The sequence below is a fragment of the Sceloporus occidentalis genome, unplaced genomic scaffold, assembly GCF_023333645.1.
Source record: "Sceloporus occidentalis isolate IW3139 unplaced genomic scaffold, rSceOcc1.0.p SCAF_31, whole genome shotgun sequence".
NCBI lineage: Eukaryota > Metazoa > Chordata > Lepidosauria > Squamata > Phrynosomatidae > Sceloporus > Sceloporus occidentalis.
In genome coordinates this window covers 11,521,351-11,546,557 of record NW_028317011.1, presented here as the reverse complement: position 1 = coordinate 11,546,557, position 25,207 = coordinate 11,521,351, and the positions used below count along the sequence as shown (strand labels likewise).

The 25,207-nt window shown below is 36.0% G+C and overlaps 1 protein-coding gene across 6 annotated transcripts in view; it reads right to left on the bottom strand.

Moving 5' to 3' along the window:
* The window catches only part of LOC149298836 (voltage-dependent calcium channel subunit alpha-2/delta-1-like), a 248,142-nt gene that overhangs the window by 93,862 nt on the left and 129,073 nt on the right, over positions 1-25,207 (bottom strand). The window lies entirely within an intron of this gene.

The window sequence follows — 25,207 nt, the reverse complement described above, 5'->3', positions numbered from 1 at the left end:
ATACCGTATATAAGCTGTATATAACCAGCAAGAGTCACTGTTCAATGGGCAAGCAAAGAAGATCATAGATCATCAGCTGTAATATTTCTATTTTTTCACCACTTTTCTCATTTATTATAACTTTAGAATAGTTACTCAATGTTCATAAGCCATCCTGAAATGCCACCAACAGCATACATTATCTAGAATTCTGACTACAGACCTGTCCATAACCCCATGGAATACATGTCAAAAATAAGAAGATACTGCCATTATCACTCAGGCATACTGTTCTGTTCCTCTTCCTTTACAGGGAAGTTTTCTTGTTTACGTTTTTTATTACCTTATAACGTTACAATGTAACTGAGATACATGCTTATCAAGATGGTTTCAATTTTCAATGTAATGACGGCTGCGACTGTCTTGGTTTGATCACAACTGGCAGCTGTGACTGTCTCTCATGTATTACTATTGGTGTTATTTGTACTTATTTCTTTGAAAATTAATACAAAACTATTGAAAGTAAAACACACACACATACACAGACATAAAAAAGAAAAAAGCTACTTGTATTGATCAAAAATGTTTCAACCTGAGAAACCCAGAAGAACACTGAATCTCTAGGTACTAGCCTCACTAACATTCAGTATTGTATTATTATTACTACAATTGTCCCTACTGCAAAAGAAAATAAATATTATATTACAGGAAAAAAAAATAATAAAAAAAAATTAAGAAATTCAGGAAATTTAAAGATTCACGCTTAAAACAAATATATGAAAAAGACAAAAATGAGGACGTAATGGAACTGCAGGATTATTAGCTCTTTAAAGCCAAAGTGGGAATAGTTTCCTTTCACTGTGCTCATTAGAGCAACTTAATAAGATTTTCATGTTTATGGATGTGATCACTTACAGAAAGATCAGTTATGTGAGCATGAATATTCATGTGCTAGGTTGTTTAAACTGCCAATATGAAGTATGACAAAATTCACATTCTGCAGCATGGCATGACTAACACTTTGTGGACAATTACATTGAAATTTGTATTTAAATTAAATCTAAGATAACATATGTTGTGCATTGAATATTTGTGTGCATTTATTGTTTCACTCAATTTCTACATTTAGCATATAACATATTTGCAAACTGTGGCTGGGTAGACCTTCTGGATTTTTTTTACAATGATTTATGTTTCTATATGAAGAATGCTCAATACTGCTCTACAAAGACAATAATCCTGTAAGCGTTGTAGGATTTATTTGGTCACTAGGTAAGAAAATAATGAACACTGTTCATTTCGTAGTAGTTTGACAGGATTATGCTGAGAATGCGGTGTCAGTGTAGAATACGCAAAAACATGGACAGCATCATTGCCATGTTTAACCTCAAATAATCTCAAATTTTTGCTCTCCAATAAACTAAAGAACTGTGATACCTATTATTTACTAATAAAATACAAACACTGCAACATATATGAGTTTGGACCTAAAATGCACCATCAAAATCAATAACTATATATATCCTATTACAAGGCGGTGTTGACTTGACACAATTAGTAAGTTTATATGTTTCACTCCCTAGGAACTGTGTAGGGTTTTGCGTGTGGAACATAATGGTGGAAAGATATGGAGGGCCTGGCGGAATATAACGCAAAAGGTTAAGAGATGGTAGGCAAAGATGAATATTAAACAGTTTTATATTAATCTATGTCTGCCTTCTCTTTTCCCATCTCTTTCTCTTTACCTCATATGCATCCATGTCCGTCATCTTTTTCCTCATTTACGTGTTATATTCCTCCATGCCTGCCAATTCTCTCCCTTTTTTGTCTTATATTCCTCAGTGCCTGCGATTTCTTTCCCCCTTTAAGTCTTTTATTCCTCCACGCCCGTCATCTCTTCCCTCTTTTATGTCTTATATTCCATCATGCCCGTCATCTCTTTCCCCTTTTTATGTCAGACATAATGGTGGAAAGACATGGCAGGCATGGAAGAAGACATGGCAGGCATGGAAGAAGACATAACGGCTGAAAGAGATTGCATGGAGGAAGAAAATACATAAAAGAGGGGAAAGAGATGGCAGCGGTGGAGGAAGAAAATACATACATTGTTGCTGTGGGTTTATATCTTATGCCATGGTGTTGTATGTGATGCTGTGGGGTTACATCTGTGCTGTAGAGTTATGTCTAATGCTCTGGATCTTTGTCTTACTATGGGTTTACATCTTGTGTGGTTGGGTCTATATCTGGTGTTGTCTCTTTCACCATTGGCTTGTGTTCCTCTATGTCTGCCAGTTTTTTCACCCTTTAGGTCTTGTGTTCCTCCATGCCTACCATCTCTTCCTCCTCCTTTTTGTCTTATATTCCTCAATGCCTGCCCTCTCTATCCCCTTGCCTTATATTCCTCCATGCCTGCCATCTCTTTGCCCTTTGTCTTATATTCCTCCAATGATATTTGTTTGTGCACATTAACACTAAATGCAGATTCTACATGTTTTTTAATGTAATTCAGTTGTAGTTCCTTGATCGTGAGTGTATGACTATTGCATGAATATTGTGGTGCATTTAATAGCATTGACATAAACAACATTAGAGATTGCAACACTCAAATCAGACAATGGCTTGATCCTTCTATTAAGCCAAAGCTTATTAAGCTTTTGCATCAGGTTTCTCAAACCGTTGCATGTTATGTTTGCATGATAATGACCATGCTCTCCCCTTCATGACATCATCAAAAAGATGAAAATAAAATTATGCCCCCCCATGCCATGGCTTACCTGTTTTATATTTCTATTTAATTTGCTTAAACTTTTGACATGTTTTCTACTGATGTAAATATACATTAATGTTTAGTGAGCGTTTAGCCTCAGGTACATGTTAAATCTAGTTCATTACTATTCCTTATTACACTTAAATTGCAATAAGCAAAATGAATATTGAGATTAACAAGGACACAAACTTACATAAAACATACTCGCAAAAGAAAACGAGGACGGCCATACACACAACATATGAGGTAGTTGAACGGAATAAATCAAAGAGTGAGTGACTGCTTGGGCAATGCTAATGGTCATTATTGTTTGCCCAAATACTGCTCACCCATCTACTCCGGGGCAAAAGTTCATGACTACTTTGCTTGGCCATTGAGCCAAAATAGAAGTTCTACCTTAGCATTTTAGCGCATGTAACTTCTATTAGCAGATTCCTCATCATACAACACTTTTTACTATTACTGTTAATCTGTAGAAGAAGGGATGAAAACATATTCAAATAGGCATCCTAATTTGATCACACTGACTTTAACCTCACTCTCGCACCCATATTTATCACATAGTTTTTAAATAAAACTTCACAAGCTGTAAATGTATTTTCCCTAAAAACTCTATTCATCTCCCAAAAAGTAAAAACCTTGGGAAAAAATATCTGCTTTTGATGATTTATTCAATGTGATGAATTTGCTTGTACAAAATGCAATGTATAATTTCATTTGAGGAGCCTGTAAGCTATCGACGCCATTTGTCAACAACTCTTCCTTAATTAAGTTATGTGTGTACTAATAAGGGTGAGTCAAAGTTTATTAAAGTTGAATATAGCTTTTTTTTCCTCCCTGAAACTATTTAAAAGCTCACCAGCCATTTTGTGGCTGAAAATAACATGATGATAATTTGCTTTATATAACAAACTATTTTTTAAAAAACCCAGTCATATTTACAGGTTAATAAATGTAATAAATTGGACAGAATAACATGGGTGCCATTATAACTTATTTATAGGAAACAGTACAGTCCCAAACAGTTTAGCCTCACACCAATTAAAGTGACACCATTTGTAAAGAAAATGAAAACTAGTAGGGATTTTGCCAGGATATTTGTAATGGTTAGATCTGGTCATTTTAGGGAAAAAGTCCCACTCTTTAGAAACTGGTTTTTGGTTTATTTTTTCCATCACACTCTCTAACTAGGTTCACTGGAGCATAAGATTGGTTCAGACTACCACTACTGAGAAGCAGAAGTTACAAAATAACAGACCTTTATGCCATAGCATTGCAAATGTTCAGACACTAGCCAAGACATCCTTATCTATAGGCAACATTGTCTTCACTATATGTGGTATTTGTGCCAACACGTTCAACAAAAATATAAAAGATAAAAAAAGATATCTGCAACATTGGGTGCAATTATGGAGGAACAATCATGCTTGCAACATAACTGTAGGTTTAAATAGATTTACAGGCTTTTATAGGGATGCCAAAAAAAACAAATATAATATGCTTCATACTTTACGGCATGATTTTGAACCATTCAACTCACAGACCTAATGTCTAGAGAAAGATATCTCAAGTTGCTTTCTAATTGCACTCAAGGATACAAAGTAGGATTTTACATTTTTATATAGAATTTTTAATACATGGCCATCGAAAATGCCAAACTCAAGCCAAGCCCTATTTACTTGATGAAAACAGTTAAGTTCTCTTGTTGCATTTCACTTCTGAACATGTGCATAATCTATAGATGAACAGGTCCTATGTAAAACTGGAGCCAACCAGAATACATTTTCCTAACTTTAATTATGCTTATATATTGCCTGCCCTCCTTCAAGTTATATTCTAAAGATCACTAGCAAAATAACCAAAACAAAAGATAATGGTATTTTGTAGACTGATTTCTTTGAAATTGCCCCAGATTTTAGCATTGGAAGTGCTTTTTATTATATAAACTTTCAATGAAACATCTTTTTTTTTAACACTGACGTACTCAATACCTTCTTTTACTTTTACCGTTGTGCGCTGAAAGTTCAGTGATGTCTTAACATGAATACATTTTGCTCATTTCAGAGAAAGTGGAAACAGAGGTTGGCAGAAAAACACAGATAACAGGGGGAAAGGGGGGAAAACGGTCAAATTTTCCTTTCCTGTTATTTAACAGAACAATACAACAAGAAATACTTAAGTTCTATAGCTTTTATATGTATAGTTAAGCGACTGTAAAAGTGATCATTCACAAAAGCAACATTTGAACAGTTACAGTCTCTTGAATTACTGAAATGAAAATGTATACTGGAATTTTTTTTAATAATCAATAAAAATTAACCAATTAATGTTATTAGGTTGATGACTTTGGATTTGAACTTTACATATTTCTGAACTAAATGTAATGTAGTATTTTGATTTATTCAATTGCATACACAAATAGTAGATATATAATAGCCTGTCTTTGCCACAATCCAAATATACAATTCTCATAAGGGCACCTTTGTAATAACTTGCCGGATATTCTTATGCTTGTTTAAACTGACAATGATATTAAGTAGATTTGGCAAAGCTTAGCGACAGATAATATTATACAAAAAAAGATTCTCTACAAAATTCTTATATCCAGAACCTTTAATGATTAAAAAAAAAAAAGTCTACTGGGACGTTCATGAAAAACAGTACAGTACAAATTAACTTCTCAGTCACTGGAATCTTTTTTAAGTCCTAGTAAATATATACAAATATATACATAAGAGACAAATTATTTGATTTTATGTACTGAAATCTAATTTAATCTTCATGTAAAGTTTCCATTAATTAGATCAGGGACCACAGGCAGTTCAGCTTAAATCTATGTAATCCTGTAGAACTAATTCAAAACCCTCCTTGCCCATATTCACAGGGGGAAAAAAAATTATGCATCAAGGTAAAATTTGATCATAGACTGCAAGGCTTTGTCCTGTATAATCTCTTTTTTTTGGACTGTCCTTTTTGTGTGGCTTGTCAAAACTGTTTTTGCAAAGTTTTTCATGAATATTATGCTCCTGCTATGGTATGCGCATTAAGTTTATGGTAGTGGTATTAAAAACTCATTTGTACATTTGTTCTTCTTTGGTAAAAATGGCTACATTGCATGTGATTGAGATTTCAACTTTGTATTCATACGGCAGCAACCAACCTCTCAATACTTGTAAAATGTTTATGATGACATCAAGGTGTTGGTGTACATGGTATACAGCCTACACCCTTCAAAACCAGTATATTACAATTATTCCACAAGACAACAGGAACAACACAGATATATTCCAACAAGATATAAGAACCTTCATCTACATTTCAAACTATAAAAAGATGAAAGGGTTAAACACAATTTTTCCACGTTTTCTCCATTTGTAGATAATAGCTCTCACCGTGGTTCGTGGTTAGCTTTTATCATTCAATATATGAAATCATCATTTAATTGTTATGTTTGTCTAATATTAAATTAGTTTGCTGATCTGAAACATTTAAGTGTGACAAATATGCAAAAAATAGGAAAGGTAAGGGTGCATAAGGAAGATAAAACTATATTAGAAAGAATTGGCTTCGGTCTAAACTAGAAAGTTTAATGATTAATCCAGGGGAATTGATGTCTCTACTGTTTGATGTTAGTTCTTACTTTTGTAGCTTTTCTTTCTAAACTGACTTTTCACACGATTTATGATATAAAAATATTTTACATTTATTTAAGTCCACTTGGGAGCTGCTGTTAAATTCTACACTAAATTAATACACTAACCATATACTGTATGTTACATTATCGGGGCCTAGAGTCATCTTATCAACAATGCATGAATCCAAGAAATGTGCCATCTTCTAGATGATCACTGTCTTGAAAACTGCTTAATGAAGCAGTCGAGTCAAGTGCCTTTCCTAAATGGTTCCGGCTAATTACATGCAATTATCTCCATTGCTATTTTATATTGCTACCGCTAGCTCTATAGACATTGTTGGCTGTGAATGCAAGGAACGCCATGGCAATAAGTCATTAGAATCACCACGGAAAAGCCATTTGGTTGCTGTGGAGCAAAGTATGACACAATTGAAACTGTAAATACAATAGTTACATAAACACATATTTTAATAAGGCATATTGCTGATAAAACAGTGATAAAGTTATTGACTGTGCACATTTTCTAAGAAAATACAAGATACCAGGAAAATAGGGATTATATGCTGATAAATTAAATTTAAAAAAAGTACAATGGCTTTTTCACACATAAAATATTGTCCATTAGCATTCATTTTGGTTTTTTTTGTTATGAGGGTCCTGTTAGAACCTCGCCCGGAGCATATGAGGGTCCCTTTAAGATCCTTTAAGGCTAGGTTTCCACTTGGGTTTTTGTCCTGCGTTTTTTTTCTTGATGAAAAACGCCAAGAAAACTGCCACTGCATTTTCCTGCGTTTTGGCGTTTTTTTCTGGAGTTTTTTCTGGCGTTTTAGCCTTTCTGTGGAAATTGCTTTTTTTGACCTTAGGCAGTTTTTCCAGCCTTTACAAGTTAGAAGTTTCACCCAGCTAAAAGGGATTCGGATAAATGGCAAGTATCTGCCCCCTGATGTCATTTACTTGGTAGAGTTCTACTTAAACGCCCCGGCGGACCCTTTTGTCTCTTTTCTGTGGTTTGTAAGGCCTGCTTTATTCCGAATGTCTGCTCCTCTAGGAAGATTGGCCCCAAATGATGGTGCAAATTGTTTGCTGTTGCTTTTGGCACGCAGGGTCCAGTTGATGCGTCGCGTATGTTTGTTTGTAATGGCATGTTTGTTCCAAATGGTGTAGAATTCAATATGAACTTTGTTTTGTGTCAAACTGTTTGTTTCCAGCCTATTTCTCGTAGGACACACAGATACTGGGTCCATCCTCTGCATTGTAACTGTGGAAAAAACGCCATAAAAAACGCCAAGGCAATAAACCCACATGGCTTTTTCATGGCTTTTTTTCTCTCCCATAGACTTCTATTAAAGAAAAACGCCAAGATTTCCTTGCAAAAAACGCCAGAGTGTCAACATGCTGCGATTTTGAAAAACTGCCACAGAGCCCAAAAAAGCAGAAAAACACCAAAGAGGACTGAAAAAACGCCAAACAAAAAAACGCCAAGTGGATATGGCATTCTGCGATTTCCTATTGAAGAACAGCTAACATCTGGCTGCTGCGTTTTTTCACTAAAAAAACGCCAGGTGGCGCTATTGGCGTTTTTATGGGCGTTTTTAGCTAAAAAAAACCAAGTGGAAACCTAGCCTAAGTCCTGTAAGCTGTGAGGTGGGGCCTCCATGAATGCATTCTGGTGCCATATGTTCTCCAGGTAAGTGATGCACACCTAATGTAATAGAAAAGGTTATTTATCAGACCATGCCTCCTTTTTCCATTGCTCCGTGGTCCAGTTCTTATACTCTAATGCCCATTGTAGGTGCTTTCGGCAGTGGACAGTGGTCAGCATAGGGAACCCTGACTGGCCTGCTGCTGTGCAGCCCTATACACAACAAACTGCAATGCACTGTGTGGTCTGACACTTTTCTATCAGAACCAGCTTTCAGCAATTTGAGCTACAGTAGCCCGTATGTTAGATTTGACCACGTGCATCAAGGAGCCTTGGCCGCCCCTTAACACTTTCTCTGGCTCACTGCCTTTTCTTCCTTGGACCACGTTTGATGGGTACTGAATACTGCAGACTGGAAACACCCCACAAGAGCTGCAGTTTTGGAGATGTTCCGACCCAGTTGTCTAGCCATCACAATTTGTCCCTTGTAAAAGTCGCTCAGATCTTGCCCATTTTTCCTGCTTCTTACACATCAACTTTGAGGGGGAAATATTCACTTGCTGCCTAATATATCCCATCCACTGTCAGGTGCCATCATAACAAGGATTATCAGTGTTATTCACTTCATCTGTCAGTGATCATAATGTTATGGCTGATCGGTATATATATATATATATATATATATATATATATATATATATATATATATATAATCTCAGAGTATAGTTTCTTATAGTACAAGTATACAGCTATGTATGCACTGGAAACGTAATAATAATAATAATAATAATAATAATAAGGGGTGGTAATAATTCCCAATTTATTTTACACAGATCATTATACAGTTAATCATTAGGCATCACAGAATAACAAACATGTATTTTGCTCCCCCCATTCACACCAGTAAATAAAATCTTCTTCATGGTGTCTTGGAATCCAACATCATCATCTCCTAAGGGGCCTGACAGTCATGTATTTACACTGTAGTTCCTTAACTAATAAGAATGCATATAAAACAAAGTTAAAATGCGAGTGACATTTCCCTTTATGTTACCAAACGGATTTCTCTGATGAGAACACTACTAGGACAATAAAACTGTTCATGCAAATGGGTAATAAAAATGAATTACTTCCAAGAGAAAGATACAAATTAACAGCTGCCCTTACTAATTCATTTATAAAAATTACCTTGAATGCTGATCACGTCAAGATCATTAGTCTTAATATATCTTATATTCTTAATGAAGGCACAGCTCATATCAGCAGTCTGTGGCTCACAAAGGTCAATCGGCAAGACTAAAATATAAAGACAACTGGAATCTACCCGTTCCAACAAAAACAAATTAAAAGATGAGAACTAAAACAAGTTGGCTATGTGGGCAATAAGTTAGTCGTACCATCTTAGTGTCTTACATTTAGAGCAACAGTCCCTTTTCTACATCTTTTTCTAGACGATCAGAATGTACATAAAGTGTACCAAAATACAAAAAAAAAAATATGTATACATGCCATACCAATACATGATATTTTCTAAACATCACAGTTGTAGAACCATTGCTCTTTGTAGAGCCTTGACACTCAATGTCTATCTTTGGCACAGTATGGGCGGGGCTATGATTAAGCCACACCCTTTTTGCGGTGGCACGTTAAGCAGCTATAAGAAATCTGGGAATGTCAAATAGATGTAATACCTATGTCTTACGGAGTAAGCAGTTTATTGCATGCATACCTGGGCACTTCCTCTTCTGATGGGAGCAGCTTGAGGGTGGGACTAGACGATAGTAAAAAGGAAGTGGGCAGGTAAAGGGAACGGCTATCATCGTTCCACTGCCCAAACTTGCATCGTTGGTATCCCTAGCATACCAACAAGTTGTTAAGTACACAATGTTTTCTTTTTTATTAAATGAAAATAATTATGGGATAAAATGAAAAATGTACAACAATCAATACAGAAACCTGCTACAGTACTCTGTTTATGAAAACAACAACATATAGAATGCCCAGTTTTACTGGGGTCTTAACAGTCATTTAAAAAAAATAGTATACAAGTTAACCACCAATAGTTACCTGGTCAAAATAAACACATGAGATTTGCAAAGAAAAGTTTTTTCTTTGTTTTCTGTTTCTTCTCTCTCTTTTTTTTTATATACATAGGGCCCTATTCAGATTTTTTCATTTCTTTGTATTAAAGCAAGAGCTGGAAGCTCTATATAATGGTTTTATGCAATCTAATTAAAAGTGTTGAATAGAAATAGTTTTTTTTCTAAACTCTTGTACTGCTGAAACAGCATCATAGGACTCAAGGTGAAATCATAAGCTATTATGTGAAATGCCACCCTATTCAACGTGCTTATAAAATGCATTGAATTGAAAAGCACACAACAACTGGCCTTGAAAAAATCTTTATTCAATACACACTGAATATGATTGAGCACACAACTTAATCAGACAATGTAATGTTATGCTTAACATTGGGATTTCATATAATGATTTTCATCAAACATCTCATATAAGTTGTAATTAAAAATAAGAAAATGTTTTTATTAGAAAAAAAAACCTTATAGGACAGTGCATTAATGTACAATGATATTGTCAAAAGTGTCTTTTATCCGTAATATATAAAACCTTTATATTTCTTAAACATGATTCAAAAACTGAATAAAAACTCCAGAAAAATAGTATACTCCTGTCACCTTTGTGTTTGTAAAAATCTGTTAATGCCTACAGGTAAAAGAGGGGATAATTGTGCTTCCTCATTTTTGGCTCTACTTAAGTAGGGAGTGGAGTGTATTTACCAAACATAGAGCTAAAGGCAAATTAGCTAAGGTTTTAACTGTCTACATTTAGGGATGATTAAAGGCAAGTTGTTTTGGAGTCAAAGATGGCAAAGGCACGTTGTTTTGGAGTCAAAGATGGCAAAGACATGTTGTTTTGGAGACAAAAAATGGCACTGGGAATCTGTTTGAGAACAAAATGGGTCTGGCAAGCTGTCTGTAGAAACATATAGCCCTAGAAAGCAGTTTGTAGACATAAATGGCACTGCCAAGCTGTGCGCAAGCAGGATTGAGTTTACATACACCATCTAAACAGGGGGGGGGTTCAGACACCCGTTACCTAAAATGGGGAGGCTGCAGCTGAATCTTGAGGGGGGGGGCTTAATGTTGAGTGACTCTTTCCTGGTGTTTTCTCTTAAAGAATAGGTGACAACCCTAATGGATAACTTTGACTCTTTAACTGTGGACTACATTTACCATTGTGCTCAGCAGTATAAAATACTGGATGTGTTGATTTGTACGCTGGCACTGTATTTTATGTATGGCAAATATTGTATGTGTGAATGTAGAGTAACAGCAGTTGAAGCCTTGATGTGACATTACTGCTCACATCATGGGCTGACCATTGTGCTAATTCAACCAATTGAAGCAGCTTCTAGTATAGCTGATATGGATGACTGATCTTAAAAAAAAATGGTTACATTTACAGTTGTTATTATTTTATTTAAAGATTAGCATTTTTTTAAAAAAAGTAGGTAAAACATCTGAAATTGTGCAAAAATACATGGAGATACTCGTTATCCACGCTTACTATACAGAGAGAAAGAGGTGGAGCTCAAAGAGGAAAAAGTGGAGCCTAAAAGGGAAGGGTGGGACCAGAAGAGGAAGGATATAGTTTAGAGATGAAGGGGTGGATCATAAACAGGAAGAGGTACATCAAGGAGAGGAAGGGGTGGGGCAAATAAATAGGGGTGCATGAGTTTAATCAGACCTGGGGTTCTTCTTGACTATCAACATGACCGACCTTATATAAAGCATAGTTAAGTCAGTGAGATGGAATGTTCTACGCACATCACAACTCACCCACCACATGCTCTACTATGTAAAAACCTAGTATATAAAAAGGCAGGATTAGACTGGCTTCTAACTTGGATTTTGTTTTTTACTGGAACCATTTCAATCTAAAAAGGCTAATGGGTCTCTTCTAAACAGGCTTAACTACGTGCATTGCATCTTGTCTTCCTGATAAAATGGAATTGTTCCTGCAATTGCATTCATCCTGGCTACAGTATGTTATAAAGCAAACTAATGAGATTTGTGACATTTCTGAAACTTTGAGACTGTGTATAAAATGTATAAATGTTGATCAATCAGCATAATCAGTCTATTAGTTGCTATGGTGACTTTACCACATTGGTAAATTAAATTGCAAATATGATGCCTATGTTTGATCTAAGCCTCAAACAGGGCCTCTCTAGTGTAATTATATATATATATATATATATATATATATATATATATATATATATAACACTTTCAAAAAGATGGTCAGCACTCTAGGTCTTTAAATTGACAATTTCATTTTATTCAAAGTCAAGTCGACGTTTCAGTCATTACTGACTTTCATCAGTCCTGATGAAAGTCAGTAATGACTGAAACGTCGACTTGACTTTGAATAAAATGAAATTGTCAATTTAAAGACCTAGAGTGCTGACCATCTTTTTGAAAGTGTTTTATATGGAAACTGCTGGTTACTAGCACCGGGCTTGGAATATTTGGAATGGTGTGCAATGGACTCTGTGAGTAAATATATATATATATATATATATATGTATAGATATCTGTATTTATGTTTTCATGTATAATACCATACAGTTTTGTGTAGTGTTCTGTGGATTGTTAAGGCTTTCTAATTTAATACATGTTCAGTCTTCATGTTTGTACCAATGAATTAGTTACAATGTTTAGTTTTTGTAAACTGTCATTGCATTACTTAAAAAGTCATTAAATGATTTACCATGTAAGTGTTGGTGTAGGGTTTAGGTTTGCACACCACACATCAGATAAAACTGATCTATATTCTTAAAGATACATAATGCTGACATAAATAAAATTGTTACCCACAGAAGAATTCTACACTTGCCTTCAGGGATTAGTGAAAAACAGCCTTTCATAAGAAATGATTTTGTGCCTTCACGTGATCATATCCAAGTCATTCTAATCACTGATCATTTCTCTTTCGGAAATATACGACTGAAATAATACCTTAATATTTCAATCTTCTGTGGATACCATATCTTCATATAATCACATTTTTTAAGGAACAAAATGATTCATGAAAACTATTCTGGCTTATAAAAGCAGTATTGGTGCAGTTCTTGCAAGGACACTATTTCACTATGTTTAAGCATAAGCTACCAAATATGTGGGTATATCATTCAAAAGACTGAAATAGTGTACTGAGGGGAAATGAAAAAAAAATGCTGTTTTTTAAACTTTTCCATATTACAGAGCAGCACACTAAACCTATGCAATATTCTTCACATAATAAAATAAGTAGTATGAATATGTATTAGAACCCAATCTTTACTGTATACTATGAGGGCCACCACGCCACTTTCCTGTTCTCAGCACCTGCAATATTATATATATTGCCTCTGACATAGCAGATTATAACTGCTGTTCATTCACTGATTTGCTAAAGCAGACCTCCCACCACTTTTTTTATAACTTGTTTTTTGTTTTATTAAAAAATATGTTTTAGAGCATATTATGCTGCTTTTATTTGCATAATACAACGTTTTCAAGCAGCTGCATATTAAACAGTTGTATATATTCTGGCTCTGTTATTTTACTTAACCTACTAGACAAAATGCCCTTCTTATACTGCCTGAGGTATGCAGTAGAAAGACTTAATCTTAATCACCCAGCCAGACACTGACAGTTTATGGAAAGTCTATGAAATAATGGACTTCATTATCGATTCCATAAATAATAATCTCAGTGTTTTATTAAGGGAAGACAACCAAAATATTCCATGACCAACAACAATGGAAATTCCCAGGTCTGCAGATGAACGTTTATTGGATATACAATCAGGATTTTGTCAATACTATAAATTCATAACTGTATGCAGCACTGTATTGCATGTTCAAGGAGATTATATATATATATATATATATATATATATATATATATATATTTATTTATTTTTTATTATTATTATTTTCTTTTTCATGAGACTTGCCCTGTAACAATTTGTCAAGTCAGAATTGGAAAATCAAATGCATAATTTGTGTGTACCGACTATATTATAGGTATATGTTTAACATTGAGAAATAACTTCACTACTCAGTGCAACAAAAGAGAGGACATGCTGGGCAACTATTTTTATCAAAAGACAGACTAAAAGCAGGACTATAGAAGTACTGCAGCAGTGGGAACAAGTTAAGTATCACACATTCACTGTTACATGAAAGGGAAACAAACCCTGAATGAAGATATGGACCGGCTGACAAAAGCGAGAGAGCGAGTTCTTGTATTTTCAGCTCAAAATAAAAGAGCAGAACTGGTTCAAAGGTTGCTCAGCATAGTGCTAACACGGCTCACATCTGTTTAATATTAATTGCCCTACAGGAGGTGAGAGACCTGTAGATATAAAAGACTGAACACAGCAAATCCAATTAAGACACAAATTGACCATGAACCATACATGTTCTATTACAAGAATTAAATATAAAATAACTCAGAGGCAGTTATCTTATGAGCATTGTCAATTAATAGGCAATTGTTTTTTTTTTCTGTGGGTGAGAGATCCATGAGATCTTGCATATTGTAGAATGAAACAAATTAATGTGGCTTGCTGTTTTGTTTTATTATTATACAGCCAGTTTGCTACAGCTCCCTAAAAAAATGTCTTCAACAGTAACACAAAGAAAAGAATAGCATAGCTAGAAATATCATCCATACAGTGAGAATAGGCGTTTAAGGTAGTTTCTTTCATTGTACACATTTAAGGCAAGTTTCTAATACATATAGATTGCTTATTAACCTCTGTAACTCATGTTTTGTGTAGTGAGCTGTATAACGTAAGATTCAGCAGAAACATGTTATTTTCCATGTATTGGATAAGAGCAAACCATAAATATTATTTTATTGTTATTTTTTTGTGGGGAGGGGCTTTGACTAAGCAAGCAATTGCAGTATATATGACATAATTAGCTATTGAGGCATTTCATTTTGAACCATGAATATTTAGGTAGGTGTAGGTAGTCTCAGGGCTAACACCCAAGCATAGTAACTGCTTACCATATCTTACGTCTCAGCATTTTAAATGGCCGCAAGTGGTTGAAGTTGGAGGTATGGCATCACCAAGACTTTTATGTGATAGTTACATACAGTAAGTAGCCACCAGAAGGTCACAAAGACATTTATAATAACATTCTTAAAGAATTGTACTTTTTGTTTTATACTCTGAAACTCAGTTTTTTTGCAATAATATATATTATATAAATATATATTTTTTTTTTTTTACCCAACTATCACATTTTAATATACAGTATTTTGTTAAGATATATAAATGGATATAGCTCGTTGAAGCATAAATGAGAAGAGGAGGGCTGGGTGTTTCTAAAACAAAACAATCATGAATAGTCATAGTATATACAAAAAAATTCTTCCTTTTAAATATTTATGCATACATAGAAAGACTAAGTCATTTTTTTTCATAGCACCAATAAAATCAACAACTCTTAATATAGAATTTAAAATATCATGGTTAATTTTCTTTTTGTATGCAGCAGTATAACAAAGTATGTTGCACTGGCGTAACAACAGGGGTCTGTGACCCCTTGTTATTGTCTCCTCGTACCGGTTCAAAATAGTTTAGAAAGGGCCCTTCCGACCTGTAGAGGTGCGGTCCAGGTCGGAAGGGCCTTTCCTAAACTATTTTGAACCAGCATGGGGACACAGGACTGTATCGGGGAGACAGGACTGTATCGGGGTCACGTGATGTCACTTGACCCCAGGGTGAAGAGGCTGCCCTCACTGTGTGCAAGCAGCTGTTGAAAAAGCTGCAGGAGGGGTGAGAGGTAAGCAGGGGCGGGTGGGATGCATTTATATGTGTAAATGTGTTTGTATCTATGTATGTATGTATGTGAGCATAGATGTGTACTTGTGTGTCAGCATAGATGTGTACCAGTGTGTGTATCAACATGTATGTGTGTGAGCATTTATGTGTAAGTGGATGAAATGGAGTGTGTGTTGAATGAATGTGTACTCGTGTGTTAGTGAGTATGAGTGCGTGTAATTTGTGTAAGTGGGTTTACATATGTGTGCCAGAGTGTATGTTGAAAGGGGGGCAAGGGGCAAAAAAGGTACAGACAAGTTATGAAGTTGGGGGGCCCCAGGGCAATTTTTGCACCAGGGCCCTGTGGTTTCTAGTTATGCCTCTGGTTTGTTGTATATAAAATAACAAATATTACTTGCATTCCTGGTCTCTAACCGCCCTTTTCTTCCAGTTTAATTAATAAAGTCATGTTTTATGATAAGGCAACGATGAAACCTGATGTTCAGTCGCATTTTATGTACCATTATAATTGTCACTCTACACTAATTTACGAAAGCCTCATAGTGGTTGTTTCATATAGTATGTGCCTTCGTTTAAGATTTTTTTTCCCTTTTCAAAGGCTAAATTTAGTGAAATGTTTTTCACTAGTTCACTAAGTATTTTCAATATGATCACGAAACTATGTTTTGTGCAGGGCTAAGCATTCTCTTAAGATACCTTGAGGATCTGTGCTCTTGAATGATTTCCTAAAGCATGCCTCACAAATGAATGCTACAACATAGTCCACTTGTCCAACCTACAATGCCTTGGGCAATGCCTACTTAGATATTTAGAGTCTTGTTAAGGCATCCTTGTTTTGCAGAACTGTCTTGCTATCGGGAACTTTTTTGTTTCATATGTGTTTATGCAGAACCGGATAATTGAGGTTTACGTTTTAATAACGCATATAGTTGATGAGCTATGGTACACACAAACTCTTTCAGTTTTTCAGTTAATAATTAATCTAAGATTTAATGTATGGATACAATAAAGGGATGACAGTTGACTAGAGAGTGTTATATACACACAGATTCTTTAAAGGATAACGTAATGGTCAACTTCCCCTTGCTCCAAGCCTCAAGCCAGTAGCCAACCTCATTCAGATGAGTTCACATTAAGGAGGAAACAGCTGTCCATGAGCGGTTATCTGGCTTCTGCCCTTCTATCCTGGGCTCTGTTTAACCCCTTCGTGACAAAGGCTGATTTTACTTTTTGTACCCTTCGTGACAATGGCCGTTTTAACATTTCTGCGCTGCTCGTGTTTAGCTGTAATTTTCTTCTTTCCCATTTACTGAACCCACACGCATTATATATTGTTTTTTTCAGGACAAGAAGGGCTTTCTTTAGATGAGATTGTTTTGATTGTATCATATTACTTACTATTAAAAAAAGTATAAAATTCGGTGACAAATTTAGAAAAAAATGACTGTTTCTAACTTTTAGTTGAAAAATATTTTACTCATCTATAAAAGGTAATGAAAAAACCTGCTAAATAGATTCTACTATTTGTCCTGAGTTTAGAAATACCCAATGTTTTTATGTTTTTTTGCTTTTTTCTACACATTATGGGGCAATAAGTACAGGTAGCGTTTTGCTATTTCAAAGCCATTTTTTCCAAATCTGGTAATTCTTCCCCCCATGTGCCATTTCGGGTATCTTTGAAGCCGGCCAATGCAATTTACCCCATCAATCATATATTTTTGAAAACTAGACAGCCCAGGGTATTCCAAATGCTAGTATTTTAACCCTTTCCAAGCACTAATTCTACCATCAGCCTTTGTCAAACTTTATGGTAGTAATTTTTTTTGCATTTGTTTTTTCACACACATTTTACTTCAGGTATGAATAAACAGGTTCTGGTATATGTCACTATCATAAAACACCCCAATATGTGTTTAGCAACATCTCCTGAGTACAGCGATACCTCACATGAATGATTTTGCCTGGCTGTTTGGGGGCAAAAGGGCCACATTTGGGGCATGCGCATTTTCAATGTTGAACTTTGGCGATCAACTGCCCATGCCCTATTTGGTACATCTTTGAGCCGGGCCATTTCAGTATGCCCAATAAAGCTATATATTTTTGAAAACTAGACACCCCAGGGTATTTCAAATGCTAGTATTTTAACTCTTTCCATGCACCATATCTACCACCAGTCTTTGTCAAACTAGACACACCAGGGTATTTTAAATGCTGGTATTTTAACTCTTTGCATGCACACATTTTACCACCAGAATTTTTTCAAAGTTTGCAGTAGTATTCTTTTGTGTGTATTTTTCCCCCACACACCTATGTTATGTATGAATTTACAGCTCCTGGTATATGCCGCTGTCACACGACACCCCAATATGTGTTCAGCAACATCTCCTGAGTACACATGCATGGGTTTGTCATTTTTGGGGGGAACTAAAAGGCCACATTTGGTACGTGTGCATTTTTCTAATTGGAAATTAGATGTGTGGCCATCCTTTCCCCCGTGTTAATTGAGACATTGTTGAACCCGGCCAATTCAATTTACCCCATCAAGTCATACATTTTTTTTAAAGTAGACACCCCATGGGCATTTAATATGCCAGTATTTTAACTCTTTCCAATGCGAGAATTGTTTTAAGATAATGTGCTAATTTTAGGACTTGCTCACAAAAATATATTTTTTATATATATATTTTTTTTTTTTTGCCTTTTTAAAAAAAATGTTTACAAATTTTTTTCAACTTGAAGGTTCCCCTGACATCAGTGGGAAATTATTTTTAAATTTTACTGGTTTTTTTACTATTTTTTTCTAATTATTATTTATTTTATTTTTTAATTTATTTTTACTAATCACACTGTGATTAGAAAGCTGGGCTCCATTGACTTCCATGGTTGAATGCAGTACCTGTATTCAACCTGCAAGTGGAGCCAGAGTTCTCTAGAGGGTCTGGAGACCGCCTAGCCAACTTTTTCATCTTTATTATTTTTTTTCCTGGGCCGGCGCCATCTTGCTGGAGAGCGGTCACAGCCCATCCAGAGGTAAGTGTTTGGTGTCGCTGGATGCCTCCTGATCGAGGCATTCCAGCGACACCATTTAAGTTCAGGAGGTGATCGTTGATCGCCTCCTAAACGCTTTTAAAACGGGCGTCCGCCGCCATACAATGTATGGCGGTTGTTGACGCCCCGGGGAGGGGCCAGACATGGCCCTTGGTGCCGATCGTGGCGTTGCTGAATGCCTCGAGGTCGAGGCATTACAGCAACGCCGTTTGGGTGCAGAAAGTGAACGTAGATCGCTTTCTGCACCCGTTTAAAGACGTGCCGGTTCTGGCACGTCATTTGTCGTAATCGACTTGTTTTTACGTGCCCTGCCAGAACCGGCAATTGTCATTAAGGGGTTAAAGGCTTTTTAGAACAAGCTGAGATTTGCTCCAAGGGGTTCTTGTATAAAGTGGATAAAGAGGCAAAAAGGTGATCATTGTTAACCTTATTTCCATCTACCCACCTAAAATCCGTAGATGGGAATATAAAACATCCAAAACTGCCAGAACTTCTCTAATAATAGCTTGTCGTTATATTGAATTTTGTACCAGCAGTGTAAAAATAGGGCTGTGGCATCCTGTAGTGGGGTGGCAGGCACTGCTGAGGACCATGTATTGGTAGTAAAACCTTACAATATCTATGACGTGAGGCACAGCGTGCATCTGAGTTATACCCCTGGTCAGTTCCTAATTATACTTAACAAATAAATCACCCAAGACTAATGTTCCACAACTTTATATATCCTATAACTAACCCAACCTAGTCTTCATATTTTTTTATGGAATTGGCTATTATTAATCCCCTATAAAACAAGTAAATAATATGTTTCACAGTTGAAATTTGGCTTTTACTTTTATAATGAATTGGTGAATGTACATTTTGCAGTATAAGCATTACTATAAGAGGCAGTTTGGCCTTTGTACAAATGTCATGCATGCTGTAGGAATGCACCTAAATGGCTGTGTTTTGCATTAGCCATTTCTGCCGCTGTTGTCTTATTCGGAATAGAGATTTTGTTATCCACTTCTCGACAGTGGTGACATTTTCAGAGCTTTAGTTGTTTGCAGTAGTAATGAAGAGCTGAAGAAAAAAAATTATATATATTCCAACAATTTCATCTGTTTTCATCTGTAATGAAATGTGAATTACCTACATCCTTGTAGGGATCAGATGTGCATGACCATGGCATCCAACAGTGTTGATGAATGTTATGTAATGAATGTTAATTATAGGTTTGTTTATGAAAGGTTTTCTAAACTGTCAGAAACATAGTGGTTAATCAAACCACATCCACTTGGTTACCTCTTTTTTGGAAATTAATTATACACTCCTCAATGACTCCTGCTGAGCAGGGGTGTTCTGCAGTAACTCAGTACAGTATCTCACAAAAGTGAGTACAGCCCTCACATTTTTGTAAATATTTAATTATATCTTTTCATGTGACAACACTGCTACAATGTAAAGCAGTGAGTGCCTGTGTAAATTTGCTGTCCCCTCAAAATAACTCAACACAGCCATTAATGTCTAACACCTTGGCAACAAAAGTGAGTACACCCCTAAGTGGAAATTTCCTAATTGGGCCCAATTAGCCATTTCCCCTCCCTGGTGTCATGTGACTCGTTAGTGTTACAAGGTCTCAGATGTGAATGGGGAGCAGGTGTGTTAAGGCAGTGTGGGAAAATAATGGCGGCCACACAAAATAGACACTTTGGGCCCAATTTGGACATTTCCACTTAGGGGTGTACTCACTTTTGTTGCCAAGGTTTAGACAACAAATTTACACTTTAATACAGGCTGTGTACTCACTACTTTACATTGTAGCAGAGTGTCATTTCTTCAGTGTTGTCACATGAAAAGATATAATAAAATAGTAACAAAAATGTGAGGGCTGTACTCACTTTTGTGAGATACTGTATGTCGGATACAAGAAGACACTGGGTAATTATCATATAGAGCACATTGTGAGTAGTCACAAACCTAAAGGACACTAAGGGGTATAGTCCTAATGTGGTTGAGGGATGCATTACAAGATGAAAACCTGAACCAATTCATGGAGTGAAAAAACATGTTTTCACAACTAGAATATATTATCTGGAAAACGCGGGTGTCCCTTTAAATATCTAGGTCTCATTAACATAACTGCATGCACAACACACTTTATGAACTTAACTTGTAATAGCTGTACTTATTTGAATGTGTGTCATTCTTAATTGGTATGACGTAAAGAAACAGAATGCCCTATTTTTCTTAGCATCTGTAATTAGAAAGTAAATCTTTCTAATTACATTGTGTTATATATCTATACGTAAACTGTACCACATATAAGGAGGTTTTTAATCAATTAAAAAAAAAACCTATGAAGAAAAAAATAAAAAAATAAAAACTCTGAATTAAGATCATTGCTTCATGTTTTATTCACAGCACAAAAGTGACCCAATGACCACTACGTAGCAGGGCTGACCATAGGGTTTTTGTGCTCACTATATACCAAGCAGAAGGGGGTGCTATAACTTAGCAGGTCTGATAAGGTCTATGATTTCCCTGCCAACTGCCCCTGACTTTTAACTCTGTTGATCACACTGATCAAACATTCTGAGCTCTTAAAAAGGTGGGACATGAGGTAGGAATGAGGATCCTTCCCCTTGACAAATGCAACAGGTTTCATCTAAGTTATTAAACATTATTTTGGTTACCTGGTAAAATACAGTACAGTGTACAGTGCGACCATTATCAGTTTTCTCATGCAATTGGTTTTCCTTTCTGAGCACCAACGCACACACACACGATTACCATGTGCAATGCCCAAGTTTCAGCTGGAGTTGTATAAGAGGCCACCATTTGGACTTTGGAACAGTGGAAATGAATTATCTGGATTGATGAATCACACTTCACCATTCAGCCGTTTGATGAATAACTCTAGGTCTAGCTGATGCCAAGAAAACGGTGTCTGTCTGGGCTGGTTTCATGATTTTGGAATAAGATGTTCTACAAGTTGGTGAACTTTTGTGGCCATGTAGTGCATTTACTAAAGACTAACTCACTCGTTAAAATCACAACTTAAACATAAAATAAAGCACCCTGTTTGCATACTCATTTAGTAATTAAAGAGGCACTGCTGCCATCATATGCACTATAATGGATATGATAGTTGCATTTTTTTTTATGGTATTGTGTTTTCAGTTGCAGAATCCTTCTACATGCATTTGCCCCTTGCTCAGCCAAACACTAAATCTCCCTGTGCACGATATACTCCAATCACCTCCATATATGTAGGTTGATTAATTCAAGCCTATATCTCTGTAACCGAACATGTTCTGAGGTCAGATGTCTAAATAATTTTAACACTAGTAATGAACAAAACTCTGTAACATGTCAGCTCACTTTTTCTGTACCGTGCTCCTCGAACTATGCTCCTATGCAGAAAGGTCTTTCAAGCAAAAAATGTCAAAACCTATCAAGCTGAAATAGTACAAGACCCTGGCCAAAGACATCTGAATACATCGGCTGTGTCCTATGTGAAGTGCTCCTTGCACAATATACCGTATTTCAGTATCACCTGAAATAAAGCAGACATTGAGCGCACAAAGCAGTGAGGGTTTAACCCCTTCGTGACAAAGGCTGATTTTACTTTTTGTACCCTTCGTGACAATGGCCGTTTTAACATTTCTGCGCTGCTCGTGTTTTTTTTCTTCTTTCCCGTTTACTAAACCCACACACATTAGATATTGGTTTTTTCAGGACAAGAAGGGCTTTCTTTAGATGACATTGTTTTGATTGTTTCATATTATTTACTATTAAAAAAAGTATAAAATATGGTGAAAAATTTAGAAAAAAATGACTGTTTCTAACTTTTAGTTGAAAAATCTTTTACTCATCTATAAAAGGTAATAAAAAACCTGCTAAATAGATTCTACTATTTGTCCTGAGTTTAGAAATACCCAATGTTTTTATGTTTTTTTGCTTTTTTCTGCACGTTATGGAGCAATAAGTACAGGTAGCGTTTTGCTATTTCAAAGCCATTTTTTCCAAATCTGGTAATTCTTCCCCCATGTGCCATTTCGGGTATCTTTGAAGCCGGCCAATGCAATTTACCCCATCAAATCATATATTTTTGAAAACTAGACAGCCCAGGGTATTCCAAATGCTGGTATTTTAACCCTTTCCAAGCACTTATTCTACCATCAGCCTTTGTCAAACTTTATGGTAGTAATTTTTTTGCATTTGTTTTTTCACACACATTTTACTTTAGGTATAAATAAACAGGTTCTGGTATATGTCACTATCAAAAAACACCCCAATATGTGTTTAGCAACATCTCCTGAGTACAGCGATACCTCACATGAATGATTTTGCCTGGCTGTTTGGGGGCAAAAGGGCCACATTTGGGGCATGCACATTTTTCAATGTTGAACTTTGGCATTTGGGGATCCACTGCCCATGCCCTAATTTGGTACATCTTTGAGCCGGGCCATTTCAGTGTGCCCAACAAAACCATATATTTTTAAAAACTAGACACCCCAGGGTATTTTAAATGCTGGTATTTTAACTCTTTGCATGCACACATTTTACCACCAGCATTTTTTCAAAGTTTGCAGTTGTATTTTTGTGTGTGTATTTTTCCCCACACACACCTACTTTATGTATGAATTTACAGCTCCTGGTATATGCCGCTGTCACACGACACCCCAATATGTGTTCAGCAACATCTCCTGAGTACAGTGATACCCCACATGCATGGGTTTGTCATTTTTGGGGGGAACTAAAAGGCCACATTTGGTACGTGTGCATTTTTCTAATTGGAAATTAGATGTGTGGCCATCCTTCCCCCCGTGTTAATTGGGACCTTGTTGAACCCGGCCAATTCAATTTACCCCATCAAATCATACATTTTTTAAAAGTAGACACCCCATGGGCATTTAATATGCCAGTATTTTAACTCTTTCCATGCGAGAATTGTTTTAAGCTAATATGCTAATTTTAGGACTTGCTCACAAAAATATATTTTTTATATATATATATATATATTTATTTATTTTTTTGCCTTTTTTTTATTTTTTTAACATTTTTTTTCAACTTGAAGGTTCCCCTGATAGTGACATCAGTGGGAAATTATTTTTACATTTTACTGGTTTTTTACTATTTTTTTTCTAATTATTATTAATTTTATTTTATTTTTAATTTATTTTTTCTAATCACACTGTGATTAGAAAGCTGAGCTCCATTGACTTGCATGGTTGAATGCAGTACCTATATTCAACCTGCAAGTAGAGCCAGAGTTCTCTAGAGGGTCTGGAGACCGTCTAGCGAACTTTTTAGACTTTATTGTTTTTCTTTATTGAATTTTCCCGGACCGCCGCCATCTTGCAGATGGCGAAGATCACCGGCAGCTGCGGCTGTCACCGCTCTCCGAAGCGGTCACAGTCCATCCCCAGGTAAGTGTTTGGTGTCGCTGGATGCCTCCTGATCGAGGCATTCCAGCGACACCATTTAAGTTTAGGAGGCGATCGTTGATCGCCTCCTAAACGCTTTTAAAACGGGCGTCCGCCGCCATACAAAGTATGGCGGATGTTGACGCCCCCCGGGGAGGGGCCAGAGATGGCCCCTTTGTGCCGATAATGGCGTTGCTGAATGCCTCGAGGTCGAGGCATTACAGCAACGCTGTTTCGGTGCAGAAAGCGAAAATAGATCGCTTTCTGCACCCGTTTAATGACGTGCCGGTCCTGGCACGTCATTTGTCGTTATCGACTTGAATTTCCGTGACGTGCCCGGACCGGCAATTGTCATCAAGGGGTTAAAGTCTTTGTCATAATATATAATATAAACAGATGTCAAAGAAGACTAAGCATTCTTTAAACTTCGAAATGGTAAAAACATTAATCAGCTGCCAAGCCAAGGTATTAGATTATTTTTGTATAGAGTGCTCACAAACAACATATCTACAAAACTCAGTATACCTATAGATAAATAGGTGAATTAAGTACTGCATATTATGCAACTCTTATACTATAAAATGTTTGTGTTACACTAACTACATGATTTTAGAATTGGTTGCTAATCTTTAATTTACTTTTATTTTTTTTACTGGTAAAGCACTTTTTTTGTAAAATTATATATTAAACCAGTTTATTTACATGGTGATGGTGACGTGTGTAGATGGTAATGAGTAAAATAACCTTGATACTTTACATGGGTGAGGAAACAATAATATATATATATATATATATATATATATATATATATATACACACACACACACACACACACAATATGCCTCCCCTTACCTGTCAAAAAA